The 17,514-nt window shown below is 47.2% G+C and overlaps 1 protein-coding gene across 1 annotated transcript in view; it reads right to left on the reverse strand.

Moving 5' to 3' along the window:
• The window catches only part of POLR2C (RNA polymerase II subunit C), a 151,902-nt gene that overhangs the window by 33,526 nt on the left and 100,862 nt on the right, over nt 1–17,514 (reverse strand). The window lies entirely within an intron of this gene.

Genomic DNA, 17,514 nt, shown 5'->3' on the forward strand with positions numbered 1-17,514 from the left:
CATAGGCTACCAGTTGTGGGAGTGGTAATTGCAGAAATAAGTTAGCCTATTCATGGGCATGCTTATGCTCCCTTTGGGTACCATCATATTTCTTTGCAGCCCATGGTCTTCCTTTTCAGTATGACTATATCTAGGATACAGACCACTAGTACATCACAGGCAGCCTGTTCATAGCACACCCTCTCCAAAGACAGATCCACCACATGCGCGATTGTGCTTAAGAGCCATACACTGAGAAGTGCTGGAGAGTTTCCAATCTTAAACGAGATCTCATCATCAATCGAAATTATCGCTTTTCATCAAACTTAGCTGTGAAACACTTTTGTTGCACTGCAATGTCTCTCTCAATTGCACAAAGTAGGGGTCAAAATATCATGCTCGCCATCTATGACATCAAACCTTCATTCAAAAAATGAAAAATCCTTTACATGGAAAAGCAAATTAATTTGATGTTGTAGTGTGACAAAGGGAAAGACACGTTATTTTGTTGTAAACACCCTTGCATAATTATGTGCATACTTCTCATGGCAGTAGGCAGGAAAACAAAAAACATATTTGTCTGTAGTGGGACAACGTAAAGGACTAGATTTAGCATTCACCTGTGGACTAAGTACCAAGGTACATTTCTGTTTGGCTTGTTTCTGTTTGGCTTGAAGATGGTTGTAAAGGTTCAAGGAAAAGGGTTGGGGTTGGGGAGATATGGGTTCATGTGTAAGGTGGACGGACCTAAATCCCATCTCCTTGAAATTGGAAGCTAGTCCATGCTTGTGAACATATAAAGAAGAGCAATAAATGTATAACAACATCAAAACCTCTTGGTTTTGCATTTTTGATAGTGTTTTAAAAGCTTATCTATAGGAATATTTGTTAATATAACATATGGTACCCGGTGTTTTTTTTCCCACTACTGTGCTTTCACAGGCTAGAGGGTCTTACCACTGTTCGAGGATTGTCTTCGGTATCAATTATTATATAATCTGTTTATTGGCATTTATCAAGGTTTACAGCACACATTGAAGCCAGAGCAACTTAGAGCAATAGCAATATCAACGGCATTAACCCACTGCAGATACACATGAAGTATCAGAAGGTAGACATATGTCCAGTTCTCATAGCGATAGTCTCAGCTGCGGGGGAACTATAAAGCCCCTGTCAAGTTCTTGCCGCCGAGAGGCCTTCCTCCCATAGGGGCCTGTAACGTTCCGGCTACCTTCCCCAGATGCCCTTCCATAAACAATTAGTGAACCAAAACATAATGGGGTAGAACTTCAGATACCCAAGCAAAACAACAACAACCCCAGCAACATCTGACTTATGTTCTAGCGTCCCCCGATCCATCCACCCCATCTCGATGCCCCTTATATAACTACTCTATTGGCAATGTCATATTCGCTGTGCGCCCCACCTGTGTGACTAGACCCTCATCGCAGTACTGTCCACCTCATCCTTGGGTTGGCCACTATCCGGCCGCTTTAGGGGAGTGCCCACCCCGCGCCCGTGACCGATCCCCATACTCTCCCAGTCTAGTCTCACTATGGCCTGCAATAGTGCCTCCCACTAATGTGCTATAGGCATCTTCCTGAGGCCCAGTGTTTCCTCCCTTGAAAGGGCCATTCCCTCCGCCTTGGCCCACACTAGGAATGAGCCCCGCCATGCCCGTGCATGAGGTGGGTCAGCAGCTTTCCATCGCTTAGTGAGCAATCGCTTTGCCACCACCATCCCCAGGTCGATAAACCGAGAGGCGGTCTTCGTGGAGGGAGTCCTGCGGAAAAGGTACAGCAGGTAGGTATGCCATTCGAACGGGATGTTATGTCCTGTGCATGTGTAGAGTGTCTCGTGCACCACCTGCCAGTACGTGCACAGCGCGGGACAGCTCCATAACATGGGAACCAATCCGGCATCTAGTTCTGCACAGCGAGGACAAGCCGCGTCCGCACGATGGAAATATCTTTTGACGGATTCGGGCGTAAGATACGCTCTATGTAGAATAAAAACTTGTATTTGGCGGAAGCGCATGTTCCGGGGAATCTTCGTCGGGCCCTGCAACACTCTGCCCCATTCTTTATCAGCCAGGGGTCGGGCCAGATCCGCCTCCCACTTACAACGCAGTGGAGTCAGACTGATCGCTGCATGCGTGCGCAGGGAGGCCGCGAACCACCGGACCAGGTGCCTCCCTCGCCCCATCACATGAAGGTATTGCATCGTGAGATGCTGTTCTGGTTCCTCCCGAAGATCCCCCCATCGGTTCGCGAGCGTCTCCACCAGAGACCGGTGGCGAAGGAAGTGGCCAGGCGGAAGTCCCGTCTCCTCCGCCAGAGAGGCGAACGAGAGGAGAACACCATCTCGGTAAAGGTCCCCCTTCGTTTGTATATCTGCCGCGGTCCAGTCCGCCAGCTCTGAGGCACTAAGCACTCCCAGCCCGCTAGGAGAGCCCTCAATCGGTATAGCCGGGGCATACCTTACTCGGGGTCCGAGCCCGAGTAAGGTAGAGAGCGCGACGGTAGCACTTGTAGGCCACCACCATAAGGAGGGGCACAGGTCTTACTGTTTTCGCAGCCGGGTGGAATAGATTGACGAGACCAGCTAGGGGGAGGGGGGGTGCAGTGGTCGCCGTGTCGTCCCGCCCTCTATCTGCCAACCAGCGGGCTATCCATTGCAGCTGCGCGGCCAGGTAATAATGCTCAAAACACGGCATCGCAAGGCCTCCCTGGTCAGTGGGGAGATATAGCTTAGGCAACGAGACTCTGTGACGGGCGTTACCCCATATAAAGTCCCGAAGGGACCGTGTGAGGGTAGTAAAAAAGGAAGCCGGGATATAAGTGGGCAAATTAGCGTAGTAGTACAGGAGCCGGGGTAGAATCACCATTTTGACTAAGGCGATTCGCCCCGTGACCGCCAAGGGGAGGGTGCCACAGAACCGCATCTGGGTCCTGACCGCTGTCACAGCTCTGCCCAGGTTGCCCTCCATGAGGTCTACTGGTTGTCTATATATCTGGATACCCAGATAACGGAAGGTGTCCGGCTGCCATTTGACCTGCACGCCTCCGAGATGGTAGCTCGGGTCCTGGGTGCCGGCTCGAAACGCGTAGAGGCACGACTTAGCAGCGTTCACCCTGAGGCCCGAAAGGACGGCGAAGTCGAATAGAATTCGCTCCAGTTCAGCCGGGATATGTGCCACATCCCTGACGAAGACCGCATAAAGCGAAACCTGGTGTGTTGCATCCCCTAACGGAATTCCATCAGCCAGCACCATGCGAAGCGTGGTGGCAAGGGGCTCTATTGCCAGCGCAAACAGGAGGGGTGAGAGTGGGCACCCCTGCCTGGTGCCACGACATATCGGAATGGCGTCAGATATATATGGCCCGGTTCTTACCCTCACCGTGGGGTCCTTGTACAATAGGGCCGCCATTTAGAGAAACCCGAGGCCCAGCCCATAATGCGACAGTGCCGCTACCAAGTATCCCCACTCCAGGCAATCAAAGGCTTTCTCAAGATCTAGGACCAGACAGCCCGCCCTAGGCCATTGCTGCACACTGTCATGGGCCACCCGGAAAAACCGTCGCAAATTAAGAGAGGTACTACGCTTGGGTACAAAACCATTTTGGTCCCCATGTACTAGCACCGACACCGTTGGGGCCAGCCGCTTCGCTAGCACCTTAGCCAAAATTTTGTAATACGCATTAAGCAGAGCGAGAGGGCGGTATGACACCAGGTTGGTGGGATCCCGTCCACGTTTCAGCAGGGACACCAAGTGGGCCTCTCGCATAGAGGCAGGCAAGGTGCACTCCTCAAGGGCTGTAATGTAAAGAGTGTGCAGCCTGGGCACAAGTGACTCCCGATAAGCCTTATAGTATTCTGCTGGGAGCCCGTCCGGCACCGGCCCCTTCCCAGAGGCCAAAGAGGACACCGCATCCCCGATCTCCTCTTCGGTGAGGGGGCATTCAAGCATTTCCTGATGCTCCTCAGGGACCGTGGGCAAGCAGGCAGCCTCCAAGAACCTATCCAGGTCCTGCGCCTGCCGACGCCCTGTCGAACGATATAAGGCCGCATAATGTTCCGTCATTACCTGATGTATTTCCCACTGTGTGTGCACGAGCAACCCGTCGGGCCTACTAAGTGCGTCTATCGGCGCCTGAGCGGCCTCCCGTCTGAGCAACCAGGCCAGCAACCGTCCCGCCCTGTCAGACGTGGCGTGAATGCGAGCTGAATGAGCAGCGTAACTGTGGCAGCGCAAGCGCTCCAGCAACTCAGCATGGCGTGCCCGAAGCCGCGTCAGCCGTACAGAGTCACGACCCCCACCCTCACCATGACGCTCACAAGAGAGAAGGCGCGACTCCAGGCCCGCAAGCTGTGGAAAAGTGGATTTCCCTGATCAGTTATGTCCCCTATCTTGGACCCCAACGGTTCTATATGCATGTTACAAGTACATGTATGTTCTCTCCAGTTCCAGTTTTGAAGACGCAAATACATGTGCGTCCACCGTCAACATGTTCTCTGTCAGATCCGCCATCAATGGGCTGGATAGTCGATTCCTAAGTAGGAAAGGCCACCGACTTTATATGGCTCAGTTACTCCATTTTTACAGTTCAGACGAAGTAGGCCCGATTCTGTCCTCAAAGCCTTTCCCTGCTCTCTGTCTCTGACAAGCGTCAGCTTGAGCTTGCATCTGTATCCATGAACTTTGTCCTATTTCCTGTGCAGCTAACGGTGCCTGCCTCGGCCAGTTTAGCCTGTCTGCCAAGAAGCTGTATTTCACCTTCGAATTATCTACTTTGCTCTTCAGCCGATGCATTCCTGTCTAGTGATTTAGGTAAACATTTCCTTTAGCTCTCGTGCAAAGGGCTGTCCTCCTGCAAGTAATTCATAGCCCAGTTGCCATGGAAAGTTTTCTGCCTCTTGCATCTCACATAGACACTTAGGCGTTTGTGCACGCACACAGTCAGTATAGAATAGATTCTGTTCGAAAGTCCTTCAGTCCTTTCTTGTGGATAACATAGTTCTTTAAACATAGGATGTTAGATATGATTTAGGATTAGGTTGACTTGACCTCTTAGACTTTTCGTCTCCACACGTAGAGTTAGTGACGAGGTCCCTTCACCCCCCTAGTTACACGTCAATTGCACGTCATGCTGCTGCGCGCGCATCTATGTCAAGTATTATCTTATAGAACCACCTATATTTGATAACTTTAACCAATTATGTTTCTTTTTACTCCTTATTACGCCTAGTTTCGTTTACGTCATTAATATGTCACTTTTCTTATCAAATGTTACGCCTCCTACATTCGTTTTCATTATAATGTAATAACTATAAAAATGTGTGTCTATCAATAAAGAATCGTACTTCACTTCCTGAACCTTCTTGGTGACGGAACCTGAAGGCCGCCACTCGAGTCGGCCATTTTGGAATAAAGCCCATTCAGAAACCTCTTATACCACGGATTCTGCCTCTCATTATTCTGAGCTATTTGTTTAAGTTCCAGCATGAAATTCAGATCGGTAATAGAGTAATATTTTTATTTACCACATAATGGCGCCCGAATAGGGACACTTTCTCATCTCACGCGCCGGCGGTGCGTTGCAGGCCCGGTCTCCTGCCATAGCTGGACGGACCATAACGCGTACCAGCAGGATTTCCTGTAGCTCCCTCCGGTCAAGCGGGGGCGACTGAGGCTGCGATCAACCCAGACGAGGCGGTGAGAAGCGCAAAGTATCCCGACCAGAGCCTAGCTGAGAGAGCAAGATCCGAGGTATACAGAGGCCCACCAGGTTTCCGAAGTCCCGATGTCCAGAGGGTCCGATGTCCGAAATCAAGTCCAGTGTCCGAGGCCTTTCGTTGTGAGCTACTCGGTGAGTACCATCGCCGGGGAGGCGTGTTGACGTGCACATAGGTTGTGCCGGTCAAGACGGATTTGGGTACACAAATCCGGTCTGCACTGTTTAGCAGTGTATATGTACGGTTTAGCCGTATATCAAGTATTCCGAAGTATCTAGTTATTATCAAGAATTCTGCTTGGTGATTAGTTATGCAGACTGTCACCATTGTTGGTTATTTTTAACAAATGTTTAGTGTTTTATTTTTAACGTGCTAAAATGTCCTGCATATTGTGGTATGAATGATTGTTTTACTGTGCTTTGCTCATTATTGTGTTTTTGTCCTAAGTGTGTTCAAGATTAAGTATCAGATCAGTTCCGTTCAAGAGTAAGTACCAGATTAGCTGTTGTCAATATGCCGCTCTTTTCAAAGTTAAGACAAATTACTACTCGAAAAGGGGTGCTTGAAGAGGCAGTCCCTATCCCTCCTAGGGACACTCCAGGGCATTTCATGTACCATAAACATGGCTTAGATGCCATATTATTTCTAGATCTATGGGTGGACTACACCAAAGAGTTACCAGAGAATCAGAGATGGCCCGTAGCTGGGACCTGGGATGCAGACTGTATCATGAAAGTAGAAGAAGAGTTGTGGAAGAGGAAAGCTAGACAGTCACAGAAAGACGCTATTGAATTATGGCGTAAAGAGTCGCATAGGCGCACTGAAAAGGCGCTGAGACAAGAAGAGAGAAGTAAAGAAAGTGCAAATAAGGTTCGAGAAAAGCAGTTGATTGAAGAAGGTACAAGAGTACAAACAGAACAAACAGAGAGACAAAGAAATGCCCTTATGAAAGGGATGTATCCCCTTCTGGCCGAAGGATTGCCTCAAGCCACTACGGCCATACCAAAAGACTTGCCACCCCCATTATTTCCAATAAAGGTACATCCTAAAGGACATCCTAGAACCGCAGAAGATATTTTTCTGTCCTCATATTTAGATGATACAGTTCCCGAATATGCTAACCCCGCACCGCACAGACCGGCTGCTGGGGGGGTTCAACATCAAGATCAAGTTCTTGTCCCGGTACCACAGCAAGCTCCGACACAAGTCACGACACAAGCTCCGGCAAGCACATCTGCTTCCGCGTCTGTCCCCGCAACTGTTTCTACAGCCGTGTCTACACCTGTAGTGGCTGTAGCACGTTCAACGAACCCTTTCACGTCTGACACCTCAGAGGGGGCTACTGGAGGTGCTACTAGCCTTCATTTCACGCCACCCAGAGGGAGTAAATTTTCTTTCCAGGAATCAGCACATGCACGTACGCCCAAACTTATAAATAACCGTACGCTTAAGGAGCTTATGGTGGATTGTAGATATGATCCGGTGCCTGGTAGAGAGGATGAAATGATTATAACATCATTACGTATTAGACGAGCTGCGTCATTTTTAGGAAGGCTGCCAGGAATGGCCGCGCATCTAGATAACATATATCATTTTGTCCAAACAGGGAAAGATCCTGAATGTATTAACAGAGCTATGGAATACCAGAAAGTCGAGATACAGGGAGAATTGTTACGTTTTCTTATAAATTGTGTGATCAGAAATCAAGACCGACCGGGGGTAGACCCGGAAGTAATGCAAACTCTTACTAGATGGAGTCAGAATATATCCGAGGGAAAACATGATAAACAGGGAAGTATAGTAGCCATGTGCCGAAAAATTAGGAAAGAAGTAGAACACATACATGCAGAGAGATTGGAAACAGACGAGTTCGAGCAGGATGAAGAGTCCGAATCAGGAGAGTCAGGAAGACAGGCAGACACCATAGCCTATGTGGGCAGAGGAAGGTCCTGTAATAATACCGGAGGTTTTTCTGATCCGATACACTCTACGCGTCCAACAATAATAAATATGAAATCTCCCGAGCGTTTGTTTCAAGCCGCAGATAAAATACTCCGGGAACGAAGGGGTTACCACCTCCTCGATTCTATGGACGAACAAGAATTAGCAAGGGCAGCTGTTCATTGGATGGACAGTCCCGGTAAATATGGTGACGTGACAGTCGCACACGCGTTTTTGAACCTCAGTCCAGACGAACAATGTTTAGCTGGGATTTATATGATCCAGCAACTTCTTATACAATATAAGAGCCAACATGCTGATCCTGGTCCCTTACCTGATATGTTAACCGAACTTCTCACGAATAGATGGAGAGGATCCAGTAACAAGTTAATCAAAGAAATACTAATGTCACGTAAACAGTACGTTCTTTTAGTAAATGCGGATCCTTTCTCGATTCCCAACAAAGAAGGAACACCGTACTATATGGATAGACAGAATCCTTTACGAGAGGTGCACCCAATAAAGGGCGATGATAATGAGTTTCATCGTGTATTTGTTTATACACCCATATCAAAAATGGAATTATTAGAAATGAAGAAAGTAGTGCCCAGTCATGATAAAGACCCAGCGGGTTTCCACCGAGAAATTAAAGACATGTTACTGATGGGAGAGTACACCTTTCCTGATATTATGACAATACTAAAGGTGCTTTTACCTGCTGGCATTTATGAAAAACTGAAAGAAAAGGAGTGGGAAGTGGGAGACCAAAAGATAGAGTGGACAGCATTAGCGGAGGAGGAAAAGGCTCGAGCTCCAGGTTCAGGGCTCGGGGACAAGGTTAAACTGTTACCAGGTTTACTAGTACAGGTACTGCCACGTTTACTAGCGACGAAAAAGGAAGATTGGGGTGCAATCTCAGCCTGTAAACAAAAGCAAGATGAAGACACGAGTGATTATTATGCTCGATTTGAAAAATGTTTTGGTATAAACAGTGGTATAAAAGCAAGCAGTGACTCGTATCCACATTTATTTGTGACTAAGTTGGTGGAAAATGCGTTACCTCCAGTGAAGAATAGAATATTGAAATTCGAAAGTACCTGGCAAAGTAATACTCCGTCACAAATGCTACAAATGTTACAGTATCATCACAATAGAATTAGGGATGAACAAGAACACGAGCATAGACGCATGAAGGATACTAAAATGAAAATGCTAGTTTCTCAGACAGTACCAGCGGATGGTCACAAAAAGGGTGCGACACATTCTGGAGACTCTGCAGTTCCTGTAAAGGGAACCTGCAATTACTGTAAACAGCCAGGCCATCATGTACACGATTGTCAAGTCCTGAAACGTAATATAGCCTCAGGTATTGCAAAAGAGAGACCACGATTAGTTAGACAGGACCAGAATGAACAAGGAACTATGCAGCATGGACAGTCCATGCCAGTTCAGCAACAGTCTATGCCAGCCGCACAACAGTCCATACAGTTCGTGCCAGCTGCACCACCGTTGCCTGCTGCTGCCACACAAGTAACTTCACGACAAATGTATCAGACCGCACAGTACGAATACCCTGAGTATCAACGTTACGCATGAAGCAGCCTAGAGAGGGAAGTTGACTTACCCCTTATCGAGATTCCGGTAGATCAAGAAGGACCTTATGTCCATAGTGAATTATCAGGTCAAGACAGAAAATTTTTACTCGATACAGGGGCAAGTCGAACGACAATAAAAAGTAGTGAAGTTCCAGGGGCACCCCTCTCAGGCTCTAAAAATGTTTCCCTTGGTTTTTCAGGAAAGCCTATTGTTAATGAAGTAACACAGCCACTTCCGCTTACGATTGGTCCCTTGACACGAACTACTGACTTATTGCTTACCAAATCATGTCCAGAAAACTTGTTAGGTATAAAGACATTGAAAGCCCTAGGGGCTATTATCTGTTGTTCTCCGGAAGGAGTAAGATTGTTTTTACGTGATTTTAAAGGTCATTATGTATCCAGAGACATGGATTCCCGATTACAGAACTTACCAGCGCATCTATGGGCACAAGGCCCTACTGATGTTGGTTGCATGAGCATTACACCATATCGAGTCACACTGAAGGCAGGAGTAGTATTGCCACGAATGCGTCAATACAAGTTACCACCGGATGCTGTAGCGGCTTTACTGAAAATCATTGACGAGCTAGTTGCGCAAGGAGTGGTTGTAGAAACCAACTCCAATGTGTGTAATTCACCGATAATTCCGATTCTTAAACGAACTGATCCTATGGCCCCACCAGTATATCGATTAGTTATTGATTTGCGCGAATTAAACAAATGCATTGTGCCACAATTCCCCGTGGTCCCCGATATCTCATCATTACTGACAGCCATTGATTCTCAAGCTACATTCTTTACCGTAATTGATCTCAAGAATGCCTTTTTCAGCGTCCCAATAGATCCGGAAAGCCAATACCTATTCGGATTTAGCTTAAATGGACGAAGCTTTAAATTCACACGCGCTCCCCAAGGATTTACAGAAAGCCCCAGCATCTATAGCCAAGCACTGAAACGAGAACTTGACAGTATACACATGCCCGTTAACACCGCATTGCTTCAATACGTCGATGATCTGCTGATCACCGCACGAAGCGAACCCGACTGTGAAAAAGCATCACTGACAGTTTTACATTTTCTAGCCGACAAGGGGCACAAGGTGTCCCCTTCTAAGCTGCAATTCTGTGTTCAGCGAGTTATTTATCTTGGTCACTCGCTGTCCAAGGAGGGAAGGCAGCTTACACCTGACCGCATTCAGTTAATTGCAAACATGCCAATACCGCAGACACAAAAGGAAGTGCGGGCTTTCATAGGCCTCACTTCATACTGTAGGCAGTGGATCCCTCAATATGCATTTCTAGCGAAACCACTCATTCAGTTGACAACACAGGAGGCAGCCACGTCGACTGTCCTCCCTTGGACTCAGGAACACACACTAGCTTTTGAGAGCTTAAAGAAAGCTCTATGTCAAGCACCTGTTCTAGCGACACCATGTTACAGCAAACATTTTACACTCTTTGTTACAGAACGTGCAGGTACTGCCTTGTCAGTACTCACTCAGGAACAAGCAGGATCATGTAAGCCATGTGCTTATTTCTCCAGTACATTAGATCCCGTAGCTCAGGCTTTGCCTGCGTGTCTGAAATCAGTAGCAGCGACAGCTTTAGCAATCAGACAAAGCGATGCCATAGTGTTAGGACACCCATTGACAGTACAAGTACCACATGCAGTAGAGGTTCTTGTGAACCGAACGCAAACACAACACTTGACCATAGCAAGACTTACTGGTTACGAACTGACACTGTTTCAGCCACACATAGAAATCAGACGTTGTAATACACTGAATCCTGCTACACTTTTACCAGTAATTGGAACCGACCCACTAGCTCATGATTGTGTCGAAGTTATTGAAATAAAGACAAAACCCAGACAAGACTTAACAGACGTTCCATTGTTAGATCCAGACCTGACGTTGTATGTAGACGGTTCGTGTATGAGGACAAGTACAGGAAATTTAGTTGCCGCATACGCAGTCACTACAGACACCGAAGTTATTGAAACAAACTGTATAGATACTTTGTCAGCCCAAGCAGCAGAACTTGTTGCTCTAACACAAGCTTGTATTCAAGCCACAGACAAGAAAGTCAACATATATACTGATTCACGTTATGCATTTGGAGTCGTACATGACTTCGGGGTGCTTTGGAGAGAGAGAGGTTATTTGACTTCTCATGGAACCCATATTCAGCACGGGTCCCTCATTCATGCTTTGTTAGACGCAATTCATTTACCGACTGCAATATCAATTATGAAATGTAAAGCACACACGAAGGTTACTGATATCATTTCTCAAGGCAATGATTTAGCTGACAGAACAGCCAAACAGACTGCTCAGACTCGTACATCCGACATGACAAAGCCGATAGTTCAGACACCAACACAGTGTATGACAATTAAGGATCCCGCACTTGACGTAATTGACATACAGACACATGCCACAGAGGAAGAAATAAAGAAGTGGACTGAACTAGGAGGGATTCAGACAGATCAAGGATGGATGACGAAGGGAAAATCTGTGTGGTTTCTCCCTGATTCCATGGTTCAAGTCATTATAGCTACAGTTCACAGTCCCGCACATTTAGGAGAGAAGGCTATGTTAGACAGCATTCAGCACATTTGGTTTAACAAACATTTGCGAGCAGCTGCTAAGCAGAAAGTCCGTACCTGTATGATATGTTGTCAATTTAATCCAGGGAAGAGTGTCCCCGTAGAACAGGGTGGATTTCAGCCTCCTGATCATCCTTTTGAAGTCCTCCAGATGGATTATATTCAGATGGAACGTTGTCGAGGATTCAAATATGTTCTCGTAGTTGTTTGCGCTCTCTCCCGTTGGACAGAGGCGTACCCTGTATCAGATTACACTGCCCCAACTACTGCCAAACAGCTAGTTCGAGAATTCTTCCCACGGTACGGTTTACCACGTGTGGTATATTCAGATAACGGCCAACCCTTTTCATCCGAATTAATGAAACATGTTTCGCTTCTGCTGGGATATCAGTGGAAATTCCACTGTGTCCGACACCCCGAGGCAGCAGGTCTCGTGGAACGACATAATCAACTTTTGAAAATCAGATTGTCAAAAATATGTCAGGAAAAAGGTGTTGACTGGATAGTAGCCTTACCAGTTGCACTATTTTACATGAGAATGGTACCACACTCTCGAACAGGGCTATCCCCGTATGAGGTGATCTTTGGCAGACCACCAAATATGTGGGGGACGCCTATACCACGTAAAATAACTGATGTTGACTGTAATATGCTGACAGATTACCTGGCTTCCTTGATGTCTGCACTACAATCTTCTCGTTCACAGGTGGTCGCAGCTTTTCCTGACAACACTGAGGTGAAACCCCATGACGTGGTTCCCGGGGATTTCGTCCTCGTCCGGAATTTCGATAGGAAAAGCCAATTGGACCCCAGGTGGAAGCTCCCCAAACAGGTCCTGTTGACAACAAGAACAGCCGTGAAGATCGAAGGGAGGAAGGGCTGGGTCCATTCCAGCCATATAAAGAAATTTCATGGACTTCCTCCTGATATGAACAATACTCCCCGTGCATCTTCTCCCATTGACTCAAAGCTACCTTTGGCTGAGGCCAGTAGCTCCGAACTCTATAAGAAAAAACTTAGGCCCAGGCCTACACTGTCGGACGATTTGATTGTTTAAGTCCTCTCCAAGGTGAAGCGGTTGAATCTGTCCTGACATGTCTCCTTTAGGTCTGAATCATGAAGAGTCCAGAATTTTAATGAAAAGACATACATACTGTAAATTACTGCGTAGCCATTGTATTGTGACTTTATTAATTTTGTTCTTCTTAAGTTTTATAATAGTTACTGCAAGTATATTATTGCATATGTATTATCCTGTTTCTAGGCGTGCTATTAATATAACTGATGAGCATTCTTTTAGTGACCTACCCCCACATGAGTTGTCCTACAGACTTGCGCTGCGTAATAACACTTTTATTAGTATGTTGCATCATTCTCACCAGACTAGTAATGCCACTAATTGTTGGGTGTGTGGTCGACTCCCTCCCTATCAGAATAACAAAGGAGTTCTGCCTTTCTTTCCACATCCGTTCACATATAATGGCACCTGTGGAGCATGGTTTAGTTTATTGAATTCTATAGATTCAAACACAGCAGTTTATCAACACCATTGGATATGGGGAAATCTGAATATAGTGTTATACAAAGTCTGTCACCCTGACAAGGAGGGTCACCCTAGTAGAACAGGAACTGACCTAGAAAACGAAGTGTATAGATTAGGTAATTTTACACCTAATCTCATGATTCTGAATGTCAAATCCGAAGTTGAGCTAATTTTGCCCACTATGTCAGTATTCCCAGTTAAAGGTGAATTATGTGTAAGAAAAGTTGGTTCCATACCTATGGGCCATAGCAAATGTGTTACTACAGTAGAATATAGTGATGAAGGAAAATCTACATTTAGAGCTTCTCGCCATTCCTACTTTATATGTGGTCAGACGGCATACATGCGTCTACCTCTAGATTGGGATGGTACCTGTTACATTGCATTTCTTCTGCCACCTGTTTTCTTAGCTCCTCCTGATTATTATCGAAATACTCGTTTAGCACACAATAGAGAGCGAAGAGATCTCCCAGTTGTCGATTATACTGAGACGGCGTGGGATAAGTATGTAGATTTCAATAAAGGTATCTTCCCATATATAGGTACAATTACAAATAGTAAGCTAATACGTAGACTAACCAAGACTCTTGAAGCCGTAGTGAATGAGACTATAGCTGCCCTAGGCAATCTGACAGAGGAACAATCAGTGATGAGGATCGTTGTCCTTCAAAATCGACTTGTCCTTGACGTCATCCTGGCCGATAGGGGCGGAGCTTGTAGGGTCATCGGATCCAGCTGCTGCGTATTCATACCAGAAAATTCGCCATCTGTATATAAAGCTATAACCCGCCTTCATAAGATTGTGAGCCAGATACACGAAGACCCAGGCACTTGGACTTGGTCCGGGTGGTTTTGGAGTCTGATATCAGCCTGGGGATGGAGAGTTCTATCCTTCCTAGGTATTGGCCTTCTTATACTATTCAGTTGTTGCTTATGCCTGCAATGTGGACCAGCGATTTGTGGTCTGTGTGCCACATCGTGTATTCCACATCAAGGTTTTCGTTCAAAATCTCGGAAGAAGAAAGAAGAAGAAATGATGCTCCATGAGCAAATCGATGGATTAATGAAGATTGATGTTTCTTGACGGGCAAGTAAGGGGACAAGGAGGGAATGTGGAAAAGTGGATTTCCCTGATCAGTTATGTCCCCTATCTTGGACCCCAACGGTTCTATATGCATGTTACAAGTACATGTATGTTCTCTCCAGTTCCAGTTTTGAAGACGCAAATACATGTGCGTCCACCGTCAACATGTTCTCTGTCAGATCCGCCATCAATGGGCTGGATAGTCGATTCCTAAGTAGGAAAGGCCACCGACTTTATATGGCTCAGTTACTCCATTTTTACAGTTCAGACGAAGTAGGCCCGATTCTGTCCTCAAAGCCTTTCCCTGCTCTCTGTCTCTGACAAGCGTCAGCTTGAGCTTGCATCTGTATCCATGAACTTTGTCCTATTTCCTGTGCAGCTAACGGTGCCTGCCTCGGCCAGTTTAGCCTGTCTGCCAAGAAGCTGTATTTCACCTTCGAATTATCTACTTTGCTCTTCAGCCGATGCATTCCTGTCTAGTGATTTAGGTAAACATTTCCTTTAGCTCTCGTGCAAAGGGCTGTCCTCCTGCAAGTAATTCATAGCCCAGTTGCCATGGAAAGTTTTCTGCCTCTTGCATCTCACATAGACACTTAGGCGTTTGTGCACGCACACAGTCAGTATAGAATAGATTCTGTTCGAAAGTCCTTCAGTCCTTTCTTGTGGATAACATAGTTCTTTAAACATAGGATGTTAGATATGATTTAGGATTAGGTTGACTTGACCTCTTAGACTTTTCGTCTCCACACGTAGAGTTAGTGACTAGGTCCCTTCACCCCCCTAGTTACACGTCAATTGCACGTCATGCTGCTGCGCGCGCATCTATGTCAAGTATTATCTTATAGAACCACCTATATTTGATAACTTTAACCAATTATGTTTCTTTTTACTCCTTATTACGCCTAGTTTCGTTTACGTCATTAATATGTCACTTTTCTTATCAAATGTTACGCCTCCTACATTCGTTTTCATTATAATGTAATAACTATAAAAATGTGTGTCTATCAATAAAGAATCGTACTTCACTTCCTGAACCTTCTTGGTGACGGAACCTGAAGGCCGCCACTCGAGTCGGCCATTTTGGAATAAAGCCCATTCAGAAACCTCTTATACCACGGATTCTGCCTCTCATTATTCTGAGCTATTTGTTTAAGTTCCAGCATGAAATTCAGATCGGTAATAGAGTAATATTTTTATTTACCACAAAGCGACAGCGCGAGCCGCCTTCGGATATTCCACGTCGCACCCAGACAGTGTCCCCTGATTGTGGACTAATTCATTACTCGCCGTTCCCTCGTTCAGATCAAAGAATTGATCGATCACTGTGCCTAGGGAGGCGCGAAATTCAGCGTCCTCCTAAGCCGCCAGTTGAAGCCGCCACGTAGGGACAGGGGGCCGCCCGGAGTCCTATGCGAGACGCAGCCTAAGAGGGTTGTGATCTGAATGGGTCCGACCCAAATACTCCGCTTGGCCCAACAGGGGAGTCAAAGAGTGGGAGCCCACCACCCTGTCTATACGGACGTGTAGATCATGCACCACTGAGTAATACGAGTAGACGCGATCGTCGGGGTGTAGAGTGCGCCACAGATCGTATAATGCCCAACGCGACAGCCAGTCGGAGGGGGTCCGCGCATTAGAGACCACCTGTGTGTTGCGGAGGGGCGGAAAGGACCTATCTAGACGTATGTCAAGGACAGAATTTAAGTCCCCACCCAGTAGTCAGGGAAGACCCGCATATGGCGCCAGCACCGTGGACAAGTGGGCCAAAAACGACGGTTGGTCTACGTTCGGGGCGTAGACTGAGCCTAGTAACATATGTTGGCCGTTCAGTTTCCCACAAACCAGTGTGTATCGCCCGGCTGTGTCAGCTACTATCTCTGTGCATGTAAACGGAGTGCCCGCCCTCACCCAAATTAATGTATCACGGGCATGTGCAGAGTACGTGGTCCCAAATAGCTGACCCCTCCAACGAGCGCGCAGCCGGTCGAGTTCAGGCTGCGTCATGTGAGTCTCTTGGAGAGGGGCAATGGCCGCCTTATGCCGCTGCAGGTAAGCGAAAATGGAGTATCGTCGTGCAGGCGTGTGCATTCCCCGTATATTCCATGTGATTATGTCAGTGGCAGCCATCTAGAGTGGTTGAGATCTACAGCAGCCACTGGGGCAGAGGCGAATCGATTGGATGGGTGAATATAGACGCTGTGTGTCATGCCAGTGTGCTGTAACAGAAACCCCCGGAACAAAAGAACACTTATGTACTGCTGAGTACATGTAATAAAGAACAATAACAGTGTGACTACCAGGGCAAACCCCCAAATAGGCATTCGTCCAAACTTCAAGATAAACGCTTATTGAGTAAAACTAAGCCAGTTAATGACTAACGGGTGCACGATGTGGCTGTAGCTGATGCAACCTTCACTTTCCCTGCGTTACTCCTACATTCGCCAGGTGTACCTCTGATGTCACCAGTGGTGCTAAGCATGTGCGGGTGGCCCCACCGCACCTCCCGACAACGCCGCCGGCCCCCCCACTGCACTCATTCCCTCCTCCCCCCCCAAGCAGGGGCTCTCCCCTCCACCCCATCCACCTAGCAGGAGCCACCAGACTTCTCCATGCCCATGTCCGACACTGCACCACATCTTACAGGGGGATAGGGAGAGACCCCCCCAGCTGTCCCCGCAGCATCTTGTCTGTTATTTCGGCCCTCGTTTCCGCAGTTTCCACTGCCCCAACATCCTGGGCTCACTCAATGTGGTCAGCAGTTTGGGGCGTCACCAGCGGGAGGACCTGATCATCTGAAACTACTGTGGACGGGGAAGACGACCTGCTAGTTTCAGGTTCACTATGTTCATGAACAGCTGTTGCACCTTGGCTGCTCGTGGACCCCAGAGTTGCCACTGCCTCCAGGGCTTCCTGACGCTCTTGCCGCATCCGCTCCTTCCGTCGCCGCAGTCTCGGTCTACTTTCCTGGCGCCCGTTAGCTCCCGGGTCCAGAGGTCTCCGGCCCCCGCTCAACCCTGCCTCCTTCA

Source organism: Triturus cristatus, chromosome 12 (assembly GCF_964204655.1).
Source record: "Triturus cristatus chromosome 12, aTriCri1.1, whole genome shotgun sequence".
Taxonomy (NCBI): domain Eukaryota; kingdom Metazoa; phylum Chordata; class Amphibia; order Caudata; family Salamandridae; genus Triturus; species Triturus cristatus.